Here is a 17,737-nt window from a genome sequence, read left to right as displayed (position 1 = left end):
AGGGAGGTCACTTCAGTGTTGCTAATGCAGCAGGTTAACTTCATCTTCGTCGTCTCTCAAGACGAACAGATGCCAGCAACAAAAAACGGTAAATTCCTTTTATACCAGCAAGAGCTGCTCTGCCTTCTAGCGATGGCTCGAGACCGTGCTGCCCAGTCCTGCTAAGATGCTGAGCACTTTCATCTCCCATTGACGTCAACAGGGCCCAGCCCCTTGCAGGAGGCGGCCACTGCCTTGCGGGAAACCTGCTTTTAAAGATGGTTTCGCCTTTATGTCCTAGATCTGCTCACTTTCCTTTTCACTTCTGTTCTTTAAAGGGAAAAAAAAATGCCCTCAATTCATCCTGTCAAAAAATGGAGGGATGTTTGACTCTGGAACTTTCTGCGGTACTAAAAGGAGGAAAGTTACCTTTTCCTCCTGCTTTTAATTAATTAGTGCTGTGAAGAAGAAGAAGAAAAAAACAGGCAATTGAATATTAACTACTAATGGAAGAAAGTTAACGCCAGTACAAGCAAATGCAAGTTTAAGGAGAAAATGAGCTGATAAGGAGTAAATGATCTAATCAATTAGAGATTATTTGGTCCATTTGCAGGGCTATTGAATTCAATTAAAGATCACAGTTCTCATTTAAAGAAAGATAATTTAAATCTCTTATGGTTATTTATATAAAAGATCTCTCTCTCTCTCTCTCTCTCTCTCTCTCTCTCTCTCTCTCTCTCTCTCTCTCTCTCTCTCTCTCTCTCTCTTATGCCCGAGCTAGACTTGTTTTACTAAAGTTATTTCTTGTTTTGCAGCAAGTCTGCAAAACTTTGAAAGCAGCCCAGGACCTCCAAACACACTGTCAGTAGCCACATACCATAAAATGGAAGACTATCCCACTGTTTCTGTTGACTATGTGGCCAGGTGTCCTCTTTTAAGCATCACAGTCCTCTTTTTAAGCTTCTGCTCACTTTAACATCCAGTATCTCAGTTATCCATTACAGATCTGGGATTCTGTGGCTACGAAGCTTTGTGTTGCTCTGCCAAGTCTGCTTGGAAACTCCATCTCTTGCTGTAGAAGTCGTGGCTCCTTGTCCTCGCCTGTGCAGTCTTCCTCTTCCCACCTGGGCCATGTCCTCTGGCCTGCTAAATGCTGGACCTCCCCTTTGTTGTTGTAACCTCAGTCAGGCGAGAATGAACCACACCATGCTAGCCTGCCTTTCAGTGCTCACACACTTAGGAGCATGAGATCCAATGAAGATCTATACTGGAGGCTGATCTGGTCCATTTTCGCAGTAGCTAACCCAGAAAGCCAGCAAGCTGGACCAGCAAGTATATACACATCCGACAATGGAGGTTGAACATAGCTATTGTGGCGCATACACACACATATATATGTAATGAGGGCACCAAGCGAGCCTCCCTGGGAAGAGTATTTCACAAATGAGGAGCCACTGCAGAAAAGGCCCTTTCTTGTGTTGCCACGAGGGCCATCCAGTCCAACCCCCTGCCAAGCAGGAAACACCATCAAAGCATTCCTGACAGATGGCTGTCAAGCCTCCGCTTAAAGACCTCCAAAGAAGGAGACTCCACCACACTCCTTGGCAGCAAATTCCACTGTCGAACAGCTCTTACTGTCAGGAAGTTCTTCCTAATGTTTAGGTGGGATCTTCTTTCTTGTAGCTTTCTTGTTGCTTGGTTCATTTCTTTGGGTGGGCACTTGTAGCTGCTCAAGCTACACGCCTTTGCAGTCCTGCTCTGGACCCGCCTCTAGCGCTCTCAGCTTTGCTGGGAAACAGTTCTTTGGACTGCGATAATGCCTCTTGCTTGCAAGAAGGAAAGGTGCGGGGGGAGGACCTTTGACTTTTCTACAATAGCTTGCATTCCAGCCACACAAAGGTAAGGATCACATCCACTGCTCCTCCGCCCACTTTGCCTCAGGCTCCACCCACTACTAGCATGCATACAGCCAACTCCTACCCTAGAAGTTTGCCTACCAGGGATAGGAAAAAAACAAAACAAAAAACACCCATCCCTGCTTCAAAGTAAATGGGCCTTGTGGTTCAGTCTTCAGGGTGTGCCGTGTTTCTCCGAAAATAAGACACTGTCTTATATTTATTTTTCCTTAAAAAACCCCCACAGTGGCTTATTTTCAGGGGATGTCTTATTTTTTATTACGCGTCCAGCCTCGCCTCTTCCTTGGGGCCCTCCAGAACTGCACCCATCACTATGTCTTATTTTCGGGGTATGGCTTATATTGCGCAAATGCTTAGAAATCCTGCTATGGCTTATTTTATGGGTATGTCTTATTTTAGGAGAAACAGGGTAGATGGGATGGAATTTAAGTTGAAACACCTTAGTTGTACATTTCTTGAGCTTTGCTGGAAAACCTTTGCTTTCTGGAGGCACAGCTGCTCAACACAAATGTTTGGACTATGTGTATCCACAGGTAATGACCAGTTATTTTGGATCACATTCTCTAGAGATCTTGATTTATCTGGGGCCTTCTCAGTAGTTGCACCCGCCCTGTGGAACGCCCTCCCACCAGTTGTCAAAGAGAAAAACAACTACCAGACTCTTAGAAGACATCTGAAGACAGGGAAGTTTTTAATGTTTGACAGACTATTGTATTTTTAATATTCTGTTGGAAGCTGCCCAGAGTGGCTGGGGAAACCCAGCCAGATGGGTGGGATATAAATAAAAAATAAGAATTATTATTATTATTTCAGGGGCCTTCCCCTGCTAAGCTACTGCATTAGAAACGTCCTGCTTCTTAATGTGCTAGAACAAGAATATCCAAGAAAAGGTAGAACCATGTGCTTTATCAGGAACATTGTGATATTACACACACACACACACACACTTTTATTATCATCATTTCCCTCCCTTTTCTCTTATTTAGCTATTATTTCTTTATCTTGTGCATTATTATTTCAGGATGGATGGATAGATAGATAGATAGATAGATAGATAGATAGATAGATAGATAGATAGATAGATAGATAGATATAGATATGATAGATAATTGCCTGTTCACATTAGGCCAACACAGGATTTGGCTTTCAGAGGCAGCAGTGAGCCAATGTGTATTTGTGTTTTGATGTACTTCTGTACATAAGACACCAGAGGGCAGCAGTCATTAGCATACCTGCCCAGGGATAGCGGCAGGATGGTCTCCCACCCCTGCACATCATTTTGGCATCTTTTTAAGCCCCAAACCCCAACCCCAGTAAAGGCTAGAGAGGAGTCCCTTAGGAATGAGAGGTTCTGGGAAACCAACAATAGTTTGTGCTGGTGGACATCTGGCTGGCCACTGTGAAAACAGGATGCAGGGCTGGATGGGCCTGCAAGATGAACTATAGGGGCACTTTGGGGCACGGGTGCAGAACATCAATCAAGCAAAAGAATGGTAAGCTAGAAAATTCTGATAGACCCCCTTGGAGTGCTGATTGCAAAAGTAGACCTTCAACCACTGTTGCCTCAATTGGGGGCAGTCCCCTAACTCTCTTTGAGTATTCGCAAGCATCCAATAACCAATAATGTGTGCTGGAAACTGCCCAGAGAAGCCAGATGCCCGGGGTATATTATTATTATTATTATTATTATTATTATTATTATTATTATTATTATTATTAACAACAACAACAACCAACAACAACAACCAACAACAACAAACATACATAGAGCAGGATCAAGCACCTTTGTCCTGAGCCATCCATCCCTCCACAAGTCTTTCCATGGGTTGAAGGCATGCCTGCCATGGGTTGGAGCAGGCATCCCCAAACTGCGGCCCTCCAGATGTTTTGGCCTACAACTCCCATGATCCCTAGCTAACAGGACCAGTGGTCAGGGATGATGGGAATTGTAGTCCCAAACATCTGGAGGGCCGAAGTTTGGGGATGCCTGGGTTGGAGGCTGTCCCCAGAACCTGAAAGCTGAAGGGTTTGCTGGAAATGTGCCCCTGGCTCCGAATATCCTGCAATGGGTGGTGGAGGGAGTTCTCCAGGTGCAACAACAAATACTTCTAACTTTCAGGAGATGTTAGATGAAAACCTGAGATGCAGAATGCATACATTAGCATCCTGTGCCACCTCTTTAGAATCTACAGTTGTACCTCGGAAATCAAACAGAATCCGTTCCGGAAGTCTGTCCGACTTCCAAAACGTTCGGGAGCCAAGGCGCCGCTTCCGATTGCTGCAGGAAGCTCCTGCAGCCAATCGGAAGCCGTGGAACCCACGTCAGACGTTTGGGTTCCAAAGAACGTTTGCAAACCGGAACACTCATTTCTAGGTGTTCGGGAGCCAAAACATTCAACTCGCAAGGCGTTTGGGATCCAAGGTACAACTGTTTGCATGGTGGTTTCCCGAGTTCCCCCAGGTAGAAATAATGACACATGACACAAATATTTAAGGTTAATGGGCTAAAAAAAGGTCACAACTTTATTGATTACAGGTGATGAGCGGCATTGGCTTAGGCATTGGATCTAACCAACTATATCTGACTCCAGCCCATCTGCTGGAAGTCCGGGAAGGGTTAACCACCGGTAGGGGGAGTCCTGCTGATGCACATCAACTAGGAGCTCCCCTGGGGTCACCACTAGGGGGCGTGCCTTAGGCCCTAGCCTCCTTAGGCTTCGGACAGGGCCATGCCTCACGGAATCCTTTAATGGACTACCCTTCAATATTTGGGGCAGGTGATGGCGCTACTTCCCCTCTTTCCATCTACATAACTATTCCAATGCCTAACCGCCAATACCCTGAAAGTTGTGACTATTTGCTACGAGGTAGGTGAAAACCAAATGGCTGGTGCCAATTTGCCAAGTGGAAAAATTCCTACCAGGCCCCTCAACGGCGACCAACCGGAGTCCATAGCAAGGTCAAGAATCAAACCATAAAAGGTGGGAGGGTGGGAAAACCAGAGCCCCTGGCGAGCAGTAAAGACGGAGATCCCCAGCCGAGTCCTGCCTTTATGGGCCAGGCCACACCCCCTGGCCATCCTGATTGGCTGGCCAGGGGCGTGATGCGACCGGGAAACCCCCAACCGCACAGGGCTGGCCTCCCACCCCCTGCACACTTTGTCAGAGAAGACAAAGAGAATGGAAGTGGTTCCATTCTGAAATTGGTGGTTGAGCATTTTTACACGTGTCCGGTAAATCTTCACATATTTCACAGTGACACATTTATACTAGAATCAAGAAGGGGACATTATCCGCTCTCCAGGTTTAATTATTAATAAAGAAAGTTATCTGCTCCTTGGCTTGCAATATCCTCTTTTTTTAAAATCAGCTTTGCAGTGAAGGTGCCCCTTGATGACTTCCCTACACAGCAAGGCCATGGAACTGTTGCAGCTGCTCCTTGTATGAGTCCCACTGGACTAACAAAGCTTCCTCATTATCCCAAAGTAGACCATGCGTCCATCTGGCCCTGTAATGTCTGTTAGGAAGCTCAGAGCAATGGAAGAGACTTTAGACTGAATCAGACCCCCCAAGGTTTCAGGGAGAAACGAGGTAAGGAACATCCTGGGCAACACAGGCCAGTGGTGTGCGGCAAAAGTGTGTGGAGCAACAAACTAAAATAAATAGTTTCTACATACACCCCCACATGCCTCTCTGTCTCCATCCAGACAGAGCTCAAGGGCACATTCCAGCTAGGCCAAAATACTTGGGGGCCATGAGGGGTGTGGCCTGGGGAGAGAAGCTTAGAGGGTCATATTTGGACCGCTGGCCAGAATTTACTCCAAGGTCCCTTCCAGTAAGATTGTTTAACTGCAGACGTGAGAGACTAAAGGAAAGTCACTCATTCCACCACTGCAGTTCGTAGCTTCGAGAACACTGTCCAACCATCTCGTCCTCTGTCGTCCCCTTCTCCTAGTGCCCTCAATCTTTCCCAACATCAGGGTCTTTTCCAAGGATTCTTCTCTTCTCATGAGGTGGCCAAAGTATTGGAGCCTCAGCTTCACGATCTGTCCTTCCAGTGAGCACTCAGGGCTGATTTCCTTAAGAATGGATAGGTTTGATCTTCTTGCTGTCCATGGGACTCTCAAGAGTCTCCTCCAGCACCATAACCTGTTGGCCTGTTAGATTGGCTCTAAAGAATTCATGACAATAACTTTATGATGTAACGCAGCATGATGAAGGGGGTTACGCACCATAAAGCTCTTGGTTTGATGTGATATGGGCCAAGCAAATAGCTACCACGTGTCCTGTTGGTTCTGGGCATCTAAAGCTTGGAGCTTCTATACTGGAGGTTGAATCAAAGATATGCTTTCACCTCAATCTGCAATTCAACAGAAGCATTTAAGACTGGCAGGGGAAGCAGACAGGCACTTGCTAATTTTAAAAGTAGTGTTGTTTCCTCAAAAGCAAACAGTATATGCCCAAAGGCTGACATGACTGCTTCTTCCTAGCCAACAATGAAGAAGAATAAAACCCCTCTTTCAGTAGCTATAATTGGGGGGTTTATTTTATCTCATTTAATTTGTACACTGCTAGATCAGGGGTCAGTCCACTGTCCCTCAGACCTTGTGGGGGGCCGGACTATATTTTGAAAAAAAATATATGAATGAATTCCTATGCCCCACAAATAACCCAGAGATGCGTTTTAAATAAAAGGACACATTCTAATGTAAAAACATGTTAATTCCTGGACCGTCCATGGGCTGGATTTAGAAGGTGATTGGGCTGCATCCGGCCCCCGGGCCTTAGTTTGGGGACCTGTGCTAGATTGTTAAAACACACACACACACACACACCAGCCTCAAAGTGGTTTACAAAAAAGATGAAGCAATAAAATTATCCATCAGGAGTATTAGCAACAATAATTTAAGACTTTCAAAAAGTTAAAATAGCAATAAACCAAAATGGACCAAAACTCGCATCTGCTTTCTAGTATCTTGTCTAAACAAATGTTTTTAGCAGGTTCCAAAAGGAGTACAGTGAATGCACCAGCCTGATATCAATAGGCAGGGAGTTCCAAAGTATAGCTGCTGCCATGCAACATGATACAGTTCTTACGAATGCAGAACAGATATTACGTGGCGCCCCAGATCAAACTGCTTGAGTGGGTGTGTCTGCGGTAAAGGGGTGGAAGAGAAGTCCCATTTCCATTCTAATGAGAAGCTTCCTAATTTTCTTTTCTTTTTTTCAAATTAACAGGCAAACTGAAACAGAACTATCATTTTCTGTCATGGTTAGTAGCCATTGATAGCCTTATTCCTCCTGGAAGCTTCTAAAGAAATGGAAGAAAAGAGGTGTGTGTGTGTGTATATATACACCCAGTCATAAGTGCCGAGTTAGAAAACGAAGCAGATAGCAATATGTGGAGCTAATAAAGAGAAGAGTATGTTGTATTCAATCAGATCTCTGGGCTGGTGATTGGGGGGGGGGGTGTTGCGGTTTGACATTTTTCAATATTATTGCAACTTGAAGATTCCTTCTGTTAACTTGGTCATAACCATCCCCTGAGCTAATAAATGGCAAGGTCTAGATTTTTGCCTCATAAACTCTTCAATGATCCTACTAGTGAAAGACACTCAATCACTTTAACAGTGAATTTATCGGAATAAATGTACATCAACATCGCCCTAGTTTTATGCCACTCCATTAAACCATCGCAAACAAGAGGTCATTGCTTATGATAAACGGAGGCAGAACTCAAGAAATCTGGTTGGGGGGGGGGGGAGAGAGAGAGAGAGGTTGCTTGTGTGTGCTTTTCTTGCCTGGCAACACTACCTTGGGCAGAGACTGTAGCAAAGTGGAACTATCTGCAAACATCTTCACACATGCAAATTCCTAGCCCTGAAATTACCTTGTTGTTTTGAAGGATTCCGTTCTGCCCACACCCCACCCCACCAATTCCTGCTCCCCACCCCACCCCACCCCACCGCCGGTTTATACAACTTTGTTTGACAGGCCTAGTTTGGTGGGCTCTGGGTTTTCTTTATGCATTTTCAGCCTTTAAAATATTTACCATAGTTAAATCTTTACTTGTCTTATCTGGTGTGCTGACCGCACTCATTTCCCCCAGTTAGTTCTCCGCTGGATATGCCTTCAGATTATTTCCTAAATTCTTACGAAGCGGTGAGCTGTGTTTTTTCGCCGTGTTTATTTATTTACTGGTTTGAAATATTCATACGCCTCCTTTCCAACAGAATGATCTACAGTGTAGTTTAAGTCAGCAAAAAGCAAGAGAGCAATTTGCAAATGGCCTCCGCACCTTTCATTGCTTAGAATACAATTTCTCTGCACATACATACATACATATATATATATATATATATACAGCTGCTTATGTTGTGCACAAAGCAGTAATTCCAGAAACATTTAAAGATGGGAAATGGTTCCCACAGAGATGGATAGCTAGCACTGCCTCCAGAAACCACGAGTTTTCCTTCAATTGTGGAGACAAAATTATGCTACTGTATCCCGCCTTGTTTGCTGAAGAAGGAGGAAGGAGAAGAGATTTGCCAACTTCCTTGGCCATTGTTTGTGCTCCCTCAGGGAGGCCCAATTCCTTAAATGGGTTGATCCTGTACCCACATACCTGGGAGTAATTCCCATTAATATTTTTTGCTGCCTGGTTTGTAGGTTCCCTTTTGCAATAAAGTTGGCTTTAAATAGCCTTTTGACAATTAGCATGTGCAGAGCTGTACAAAGCCTTACAGTAGACAGGAGTTTTATCGTCCAGTCTTCAGTGATGTGTTGAAATACTATGGTCAGGATAATAATAATAATAATAATAATAATAATAATAATAATAATAATTAGTAGTAGTAGTAGTAGTAGTAGTAGAATGGAGCCTGTCTAATATTTAAGGGGAGGGAATTCCAAAGAGCACAACATAGATTCCTATACTGTGTGGAAGAGATCCCCTGGTAAAATGGAATCTGCAGAAGACCCTCAAATGCAGAGCAGTGATGTATTGGGTGTCAAATGAGTGAGACAGTTGAGGGGAGGTTAAAGTACTAGCCCATTGCTTCTCAAATGGGGGGGTGTAAATTCCCCCCTGTTGCTGTTGTTGCTTAGTTGTTTAGTCGTGTCCGACTCTTCGTGACTCCATGGACCAGAGCACGCCAGGCACTCCTGTCTCCCACTGCCTCTTGCAGTTTGGTCAGACTCAATGTTGGTAGCTTCGAGAACACTGTCCAACCATCTCGTCCTCTGTCGTCCCCTTCTCCTAGTGCCCTCCATCTTTCCCAGTATCAGGGTCTTTTCCAGGGAGTCTTCTCTTCTCATGAGGTGGCCAAAGTATTGGAGCCTCAGCTTCAGGATCTGTCCTTCCAGTGAGCAAATCCCCCCCCCTATATTTCCTTTTTAAAATTATTTGCAAATCAACCTCTTGCACATTATTATTCATCAGTAATTGGAAAAGTGAATTAAAAATAGAAAATATAAAATTAGAATAATGTAATTCTGCAGATGACATTAGGAAGTATTTACATACATTTGATATATTTAATTAAAATCCTCTTCATTTAATCAATTAATAATATGCATTAAGTGTGAAACATTATTATTAAACTTTAATTTATGACCCAATCATAGTTCAAAATAAGAAAAATACATTTCTCTTCTCTCTCCCCCCCCTTTCCTATTGAAAGAAATAACCTGTTCCTTTTGCTGAGATTTCTAACTCTTTTTTAATATAGCGAGTTACAAAATGCCAACTCCTTGTAGCATTCATAATTTTTTTCTCCATCTTTTGTCATTGCAGTTAATTTTACTGTACTTAATTCTTCCTTAAAGTTTCCTTAGCAGATCCATCCGATCTCCGGTTTCCGGGCATCTTTCCAAAACTGTGCAGAAAGGATTCTAGTCATAGTTCTAGCACACAATGCTTCAGTCTGATAAGCTGAGTTTCCTCTTCCCTCCTCTTCCCTTTTTCCTTGTGTGCCATTATTTTTAGATTGTAAGGCATGGACTGCCTTATTGATTGTACATAATGCGCTCTAGGAGCCTTTTTATTTGAAGAGTGGGGTACAAATGCTTGCAATAAATAAATAAATAAATAAATAATTGTTCCTTCACACAATTCAGCAAAAAGAGAAAATGGCTGGAGGGGTGACGGTAGTTTTATTTTTAATATTCACACCAAAGCAAATTGTGGATGAAAAGATTGCAGTTTCTCTGGAATTTCCCTTGGATTTTTTTTTGCACTTTTCTGCATTTTGCAGTTTTTTTTTTTAAAAAAAGAAGTATTTGTTTATTTCATGTCTATGTTGCTTGATTGTATTGTAAAAGGATAGAAACAAAACTGCAAGGTGGTTTACAAAAAGAAAAAAATGAAATTACCAGTAAAAACAATTATAAACAACTATTTAAAACATCAAATTAAAAAAAATTAAAATCAGCAATAAGCTAAAACCAAAATTATAACATTTTTTCATATCTGGATAGGCTTGCCCAAGTAAAAATATTTTTGACAGGTGAGAAAAAGAGTTCAGTGAGGGCATCTGTCTGATGTCAATAGGCGAGGAGTTCCAAAGTTCAGGTTCTGCCTCACTAAAAGATCGATTTCCTGCAACCGCAGAACAAGTATTATGCAACACCTGTAGCTGTGTCCGTACCACAAATCCAAGCGCTCGAGTTGCCATGTATGGGGTAAGGTAAACTGGTCCCAAGTTAAGGGCTTTGAACTGGCCAGCCTGTCTGTTCCTGTGCCATCGCTTTCTTCTCCATTCCCTGACCAGGCAGAGTCCTCTGATCTCTTGCCTGTTGGGCCACCCGTGCCCTGGGATTTTTGAAAACGAAAGCTTGAGAGCAAACAAGCAATCAAAAAATGCCATCTGAATAAAAGGGTCAGTACTAGAAAACTCAGAAAACAACTTGTGTCGGTGCCGAAGCATCAGGTGTGCGATACTTTAAAACCATTGATGCTGCGATATCAGAGGGGGGTGCAATGGTTCGTTTCATACTTTAGTCATTTTTAAATGACTCATCTCTCCAGTAAGTACAAGAAGGTGTTCAATGCAGGTATTCCTCTCTCTCTCTCTCTCTCTCTCTCTCTCTCTCTCTCTCTCTCTCTCTCTCTCTCTCTCTCTCTCTCTCTCTCTCTCTCTCTCTCTCTCTCTCTCTCTCTCTCTCTCTCCCTATATATCTATATCTTTTGAAAACCACACCACACCTAATTTAGAAACCATTTGGAGAAAAGGAAATGCTTCTCTTTTCTGTCTTTCTTTTCTTTTCATTTTTTAAAGGGTTCTGCAACTATGAATCATCCACGATCTTGCAGCCAGTTCATCTCTCTGTAATCTTTTTATTTGCTTGGAAAGCTCAAAAGAGCACCTGGGTCTCCCTAGAAGCAATTAAGATGAGCTTTGAGCCTGCCGTGCTGAGAAAGCGGGTCTTTTTGCAGGGGGGGGGGCAATTTGGCATGAAGAAGAGGAAGAGGTGTCAGGCTGACTGGATTGCCATTAACGCCCTTATATATTCGTTCGGTATATTAGAAGCGGGTGCTTATCTGACTCTGGGGGCCACCTACCCCATTCTGGACCCACCTCTGAAACAATTTGGGGGCAAGACTAAAAGTATATTCCCCCCCCCAAAAAAAAACGGTCAGAGGTGTACAGCACTTCTCAACTTACCCTAGTGGGCAAAATTGTGGGAACCTTTTGGGGAAAGTATATTTCTGAGATTTGCTGACTGTCAAAAGAAACACCACTCCCATACCAATTGCAAAGTGGTGCTGGCTTTCATTCCTGCCTCCTCCTCCTCCTCCTCCTCCTCCTCCTCCTCCTCCTCCTCCTCCTCCTCCTCCTCTCTGCCTGGAGTCTTTCTTAAATCACTCGCCTGCTCTAATAGATTATGAATCTGTTCCCGAGGATTGCTGGTGATTTCCAGCTTATTAGAATTAATCTTTTTTCTGTCATAGGTGTTCCAGGCCTGTTCATTATGATCTACGGTTGATAGTGGAGATGTATTCCCCAGTAGGAAAGTTCCTGCACGGAGCCATAAATTGGAGCTGAGAACTAGATTTATTCTGTCGCAGGCGTTGCCGCAAAGGGGTTGGATATTAGCAGAGTCCCATAGTATTAACCTTGGCATGAGTTTTACGAGGTTAGCTTCCCACATTTATTGGAATGGGAATAATTTTGTACAAACCTGTGTGCCTTTCTCTTAAATTAATTCTATTGGCTTGGTGGTGGTGGGGGGGTTAAAATCCTTTTTTAATAGCAATAATAATAATAAGAGGTATCAGTGACACTGCAAATTACCTGGAAACTTGAAATGTTTAGTATGATTTTCCGGCATGCTTTTTGTGTTTGTTTTTATTCTGTGAAATATTCCTTTCTCGTCCTTCATTTTCTTTGAGGTTCCAGTTTGTTCACTTTTTGCATGGGCAAAGGCATTTACTGAAAATCCATGCAGAGAATTGATGTGAATACATCAGAGTGCAAGCCCAGAAGAGGGTGTAGAATTTGCATCCAGGTGGAGCTGTTCTGTCTCAGGTATATACAGTATATCTCCATCAGAAGGGGACTGTGGTGAACCCATGCGCTCACAGTTCCCCCTAGAGGAGCTGATAAGAAATGTCACACACACAAGCATACTGCACCATTGGTGGTCATGCAGAGGACCTGATCTGCTCCTTTATTTGCAGACTGTGTGCATTGACTGTGGCGGGGGATGCTGAAACACAGCTCATTCCTAGAGCTGCTGCTGCTGCTTCTCCTTCTCAGGGCCGCCTTAAGCATATCCGATGCCATGGTGCAAAGCTCCCTCCGGCACCCACCCACACCCCGTTTCCCAGAGGTTTTTTTAGGGAGGGCGGCGCTGCCGGCGGGGCTGGAGGAGGCGGGCAGCGGTTGGAGGGCAGCGGGGAAGAGGCGGAGGCTGGACGCGGCGCCTCCCAGCTCAGCTGGCCACTTCGTGCCGCGGTAGCCACGGCAGACGGAGGCTCCGGGCGTGGCGCTGCTTCAGCGTGGCATGGCGGAGGCGGGCAAGGGTGGCGAGCTGATGTCGGGAGGCACTGCATCCAGCCTCCACCTCTTTCTTGGGGAGAAAGATTGTTTTCTGCTGCTCCAGAGAAGCGGACATGGAGCAATGGATTCAAACTACAAGAAAGAAGATTCCACCTAAACATTAGGAAGAACTTCCTGACAGTAAGAGCTGTTCGGCAGTGGAATTTGCTACCAAGGAGTGTGGTGGAGTCTCCTTCTTTGGAGGTCTTTATGCAGAGGCTTGACAGGCATATGTCAAGAATGCTTTGATGGTGTTTCCTGCTTGGCAGGGGGTTGGACTGGATGGCCCTTGTGGTCTCTTCCAACTCTATGATTCTATCATTCTTCCCTGGCGCCCTCCAGAACTTGGCACCCTGGCGTCCCATGCCACTACCCTCTATGGGTAAGATGCCTCCTCCTCCTCCTCCTCCTCCTCCTCCTCCTCCTCCTCCTCCTCCTCCTCCTCCTCCTCCTCCATATTGTAAATGTCAGAAGGCACATGTCCTGGTAAAGGAGTCCATGGCAAAGCTGTTGCTCTGCTCCTAACAAAGGCATTCTCAAAACTGGCCCAGAACATGGCTATGCATTATGCAGAATTTGGCGGTGGAGCAGCTGGATTTCAATGGCAGGAAGGAAATTCATCATTTTGAAGTGTTTTGGACTTCTAAGGTGAAAATGATTTAGTGTAACCCTTGTGAAGATTTGCTAGTTTACTACATGCGGGAAGCTGCTTCTTCTTCTTCTTTGTCTGGACTGTTGGAAAAATAAAGCTCCCTTCCATGCACACGGTTGCAGTCTGAAGTGCTATAGTGCAAGATCCTGCCGCCACTACAGCCCACTACTTAGTTGGTCTCTAAGGTGCTGCTGGAAGGATTTTTTAAAAAATTTTGTTTTTACTCATAATGAAATACTGAACTGCCTCTCAATGAGGCCAAACTTTCATCAGCAAAACACCACACATCCACATTCCACACTGCTTCACACATTAAACGCTCGCTTCCGTCTGAGACTCAGGAAACACCGGGAAAGGAAAGGAGGCCGCCATCAGGGGTAGAACGGAACTGACAATTCACCGTGCTATTCAATGGAACTGATTATTCACTGTGCTAGAGAAGAAACTAAAAAAAAAAATAGTTTCTTTGCCCATTAGATTCACAAAATGTTTAGGGGTATGCATACCCCTGCATCCCCCCAGAACAAAATCACTGCATACACCTCACCTCAGTTGCTTCAATCCCGAGTAGATCCAAGTCATAAACACAGAGCTACTGTGCTAACTCAATTAAGCAATTGTGGGTTGTTGCTACCTGTGGATTTTGGCCTAGTTTCCTAGGCAACATCAAGGGGTTGGGAAGAGGCCCGTGCATTCCTGTGCCAGTTATCTACTTCAGAGAAAGATTTATTGAGGCTTCCTCCCACCCCTTCACTGTTCATCTCCTTCTTTCTCCTTTCATTTCATGGCGAAAGAACCCCGAGTTTCACCTTTTCTCCTGGTCTCCCTTTTGACAGCTCCTCCCCCCCCTTATCACTTACACAGCTTGTGTCAGGGTTTCAGAGATGCTTTGAGGAACACCTGTCCTGGAGAGCTCAGGCTTTGACAGCTGCTTCGTTTATATCCTCCAGGAGCAAAATGCCTGGAATCCAAGAATGGCATCAAAGGGAAAAGGGCTCTTCAAGTTTCTCACACAAACTTGGACGGATTCAGTTATTTCATCGCAGCAACTCTGGGACTTTGGGGTGTGGCCTTAGGTGGCACAGTTGTTTTATTTAGTCTTTTGTTACATTTATATCCTGCTCAAGGTAATGCATACGGGCAGCGACATTGCATCCTTTTCTGGTGCCCATGTTTGGGTGGGGCGCAAAAAGTCAAAATAACCCAACACGCCAGGCCGGCCCTCACCGCGAATGCCGCTGGGCACACTCGCTCGGGGCATGGAGGGTTCACAGAGGCCTCACGCCACTTCACCCCTGGCCACCATGCAGGGAGGAATCCAGCAGGCAAATGCCCCCCCAATGCTGGCCAGGGGGGGGGGCATTCAGCAAGGAGATCAGGGATGCAGCGGTGAGGCCAGGCTGGGTTGCATGCCGAGGTACCAAGATGCTCCCCCAATAACTCACACAATACACCATAAATTTTGTTTAAGGGATTTTGGCATTAATTTTGGCCACAACTTTATTAAAATACAAATCAAACGTGAGTGGTTGCTTAGTCATTGGTTCCCCAGCCATCTGTCCCACGCCTGGGACAGATCTGACCCCCCTAACCTAGTAGAGGAGCCAGTAAGTAAGCATCCCCCGAGAGAGGCCGGGGCAGGGGGCACACACCCTTCATATTGACCTCTCCCCAGATGCTCCCCGTGGCTCATGCGCGGCCTGTCCCCTAGCGGGGTTAAACAGACAAACATGTAGAGCCCAGGATTCCTTTAACGGAATACTTCTATATGGCAGCAGCAATCAAATGAGGGTCAGGCCCATCCAATATCCACACCCCTCGACCAATTTATTTGAACCAATGACTAACCGCAACCTTACAAGTTGTGACTAATTGCAGTATGGCAGGCAAAAACCACCTGGCACCAGCCAATCAGCCAAGTGGAAAAAATTCCTACCAGGCCCCTGAATACAGGCGACCACCTAGACAGGCACTGCAAGGTCAAAGCAAGGGGCCTAAGCACAGCGGAGGGCGGGCGGGAGATTCAAAGCAAGCAGCAAAGAGGAGGCACAAACTGCTTCTTAAAGCTTAAATAAGGCTAGAAATGTCAATCATGAAATTGCAACAATTAAAACTCCCCAGCAACAACCATCCCCTCCAATAAGATACAACAAGGTCATTAAGACTGACCCGCCCCTAACTGCCCTGGGACATCTTGTTAACCCTTCCGCAACCCATGCTCTCACCTATAGTGAGATCCTGCTCTCTGGGGCTCAGAGACTCCTGGCAGCAGGCAGCACAGGACGGAACAGGGATCTCTGTGTGAGGGCACCTAGCTTTCACCCCCTAACAATTATGTGTCTGGGGCTATGCCCCCCTGCCTCTCACGCTGTGCCCCTGTATATGGAGTACCCAGGTAGCTCCCCCATCTTGGCACAGAGGAGACTCAGACTACCTGGCACTGTCCTTATGCCTCTGAAAACCAGTGGGTGGAAAACACAGGGAGGGAGAGTGCTGAACTGGATGGGCCACTGTTCTGATCCAGCAGCCGCTTCTTATGTCATTGTGGAATTTCCCTTTCCACTCCCCTGCAGCCCTCTGTGGCTCTCAGTCTGCTACAGAGGGTCCCTCAGTCCTCCAAACCAAATGATTTTTTGTTGGGATGCAGGAACTGCACAAAGAAACAAGAAGACGGGAAGTCTTCTCTGCACGAGCAGGAGTCTGCTGTGCAAGTGTGCGGCAATGTTTGCTCGCTTTAGGATAAAAACACGGAAAAGAAATAATCACAGTTTTTCCAGATTACCTGCATCTATTGAAAGTCTTGTGGTAGTGTATACGTCATTTTAACTCATTTTTAATTGCTAGATTTTTAAATGGTTGCAACCCGCCATGGTGAAGGTCTTGTAGGAAATCCAGTTCACCTCCACCCCGAGAACATTTGTGCTGGCAACTGACATGTGCCTTTGAGTCCCACGTGGTGCTGGGAAATATCTGAAATGAAACGGTGAGCTGTGATAGATGAGGTTCCGCTTTGCACCTTGCGATTGATGAAACACTTCTTCTAAATAAATCTTGCTTACACTTCTATTTGCGGTGACATGAGTTATTGGATGGGAAAAGGTGTGCGCGAAATGGCCAATTTCAGCAATGTGAGGAGAGAGAGCACAGTCCATTTAGTCCGAGAAAATAAAAGCACAGTTCAAGCACTTGGTCTTGTACTGTCCGGAAGGATTTCCTCGAATAAATATCCCAGTAGTTCAATTTGGAGGAGAGTTGCTGAAGAGAGGCGGTGCAAGCTTTCCACAATATTTCACTGAGTCGCATCACTCGGAGGTGACCCATGGAGCTCAATAGCTGCAGCTAACATTGACCTAGTATTTTGAATGGGTCTACTGTGAGTAATACTTGGTCAGAGGCAACCTTTTGCCAAATGTAAAGGGGGGGGGGCAGTTTACTTGAAGGAATGTGCTTGACCTGCTTGCCCTCTTTGATTTGCAGATTTTGCACTTTTGCAACTGCCATATAACATTTATTCTTCATCTGTTAGGAATCAGGATTTTGGTGTTGCAGCTCCTATGATTTGGAGATCCTTGCCTGCACCTTTGCTACCCTCTTTTAAGTGCCTGCTAAAACTCTTTTATTCCAGCAAGCCTACCCAGTTATGTAATTTAATATTTTCTTTAAAACTTTCTTGATTATTGTGCCTCTGTCTTATTAATTATTACTCTAGTACACACCACTTAGAATTTTATGTTGTTTTATTAAGTGACTGGCTTTTTTTATTCCTAAGCAAGTATTTTATTTATTTTTGACAGTTAATAAAGAATCTCATTAGGCTTAACATCAGGAAGGGAAATGACATAGTTCAGTAGCGGAGGATGTGTCTTGCATGCAAGAGATCCTGACATGTGTGAAGGAAGTCTAATCTTTGCTATGTTTTTATATAGCTCCCATTCCTTTCAAAAAGACCTTGTGCTGAAGAAATTCCTGGGGGATTGTGCCATCCGTCCAGGAAACAATCCCTCTCGTTTCAACATTCCCTTACAAATTGCCTGTCTGTTTCTCTCTCTGCCAAAAAAATGGCCTCTTACACATTCCCCACCTCTTTATCCTCCTCCTCCTCCTGCTGCTGCTGAAGCAATAGCCTCTGGGATTAGTCAGGGGCATTTG

The 17,737-nt window shown here is 44.9% G+C and overlaps 1 protein-coding gene across 27 annotated transcripts in view; it reads left to right on the top strand.

Moving 5' to 3' along the window:
• Positions 1 to 17,737, top strand: part of NRXN1 (neurexin 1) — a 947,796-nt gene that overhangs the window by 839,202 nt on the left and 90,857 nt on the right. The gene's annotated exons all lie outside the window — the stretch shown is intronic.

This window comes from Zootoca vivipara, chromosome 3 (assembly GCF_963506605.1).
Source record: "Zootoca vivipara chromosome 3, rZooViv1.1, whole genome shotgun sequence".
Taxonomy (NCBI): domain Eukaryota; kingdom Metazoa; phylum Chordata; class Lepidosauria; order Squamata; family Lacertidae; genus Zootoca; species Zootoca vivipara.
This window is presented reverse-complemented; position numbering and strand designations above follow the sequence as displayed.